This window comes from Penaeus monodon, chromosome 33, assembly GCF_015228065.2.
Source record: "Penaeus monodon isolate SGIC_2016 chromosome 33, NSTDA_Pmon_1, whole genome shotgun sequence".
Classification (NCBI taxonomy): domain Eukaryota; kingdom Metazoa; phylum Arthropoda; class Malacostraca; order Decapoda; family Penaeidae; genus Penaeus; species Penaeus monodon.
In genome coordinates this window covers 30,105,044-30,105,912 of record NC_051418.1, presented here as the reverse complement: position 1 = coordinate 30,105,912, position 869 = coordinate 30,105,044, and the positions used below count along the sequence as shown (strand labels likewise).

The 869-nt window shown below is 39.7% G+C and overlaps 2 protein-coding genes across 2 annotated transcripts in view; one reads left to right on the top strand and one right to left on the bottom strand.

Annotated features, from left to right (window-relative positions):
- LOC119594360 (protein O-linked-mannose beta-1,2-N-acetylglucosaminyltransferase 1-like) overlaps positions 1-869 on the bottom strand; it is a gene marked incomplete in the record, with an annotated part of 135,567 nt that overhangs the window by 39,027 nt on the left and 95,671 nt on the right.
- Positions 1-869, top strand: part of LOC119594327 (medium-chain acyl-CoA ligase ACSF2, mitochondrial-like) — a gene marked incomplete at its 5' end in the record, with an annotated part of 8,820 nt that overhangs the window by 7,618 nt on the left and 333 nt on the right. The window contains 1 exon segment of the mRNA XM_037943385.1: positions 624-869.

Sequence of the window (869 nt, the reverse complement as noted above, 5' to 3'; positions counted from 1 at the left end):
ACAGAGGATCTTGTACTAACAATATAATTAGGGGATAGTGATAAATGTTTATCAAAGTCTCTAGAATATTTATATGCACAACCCACCTCCACTTCTAACATCGCCATCCAGTGTTGTCACTGTGTGACCCGCCATTCCCCGAAACACGTGACCCTACTCTACTGTCATCTGTTTCGAAAACAAGAGTCGAAAAAGGCGGTTCACTTTTACTTGAACCCCTTACAAGGATGGGGATAATAATTCCCTACCTTTCTTTTTCTATTTTCTTATTAGTTGTAGATGTAAGACTCTTACTAGTGCAAGTCTTATTAAGTGTTAGTGTTTACGTCGGCTTTGTTATATCCTTAGCCAAGGGCCATCCTGTTTCCCAAGTCAGGTGGTACGAATTAAATAGTAAACAGATGATTATGATTCCTGTGGTGCCCAAAATCGAAGTGATTTCTGTGCGGATGGAGGTACGTTTGTTTACTTAAATAAATTAGATATTTATAGGGTTATTCAGTTCGGTTGTTTATGTGGAGCTGTAGTGATTTACATTTACCTGATAGTTGGTAAAAGTCAGGAAAAGCAACACAAAACATGGCTAGAACTACATCAAATATTTCAAATGTGCAGGTAGGAGCACACTTTACTGTTGTTGACCGCTGCCCACCTTCTTAACGTTTGAATTGGAACACGATCAAGGAATAACGTTTACATACATGAGTGTTATCCCTCGAGGGCCCACTATGGACACGGCTTTAGCAATGGCGGCTCCGTATTTACGATTCGTTCTCTTATTTCATTATTCGAAAAGTAGCTAGCATTCACGCTCTTCGTCTCGTTATTCGAAAAGTAGTTTCCTCTGAATTGTGTGACAAGAGGGTGTC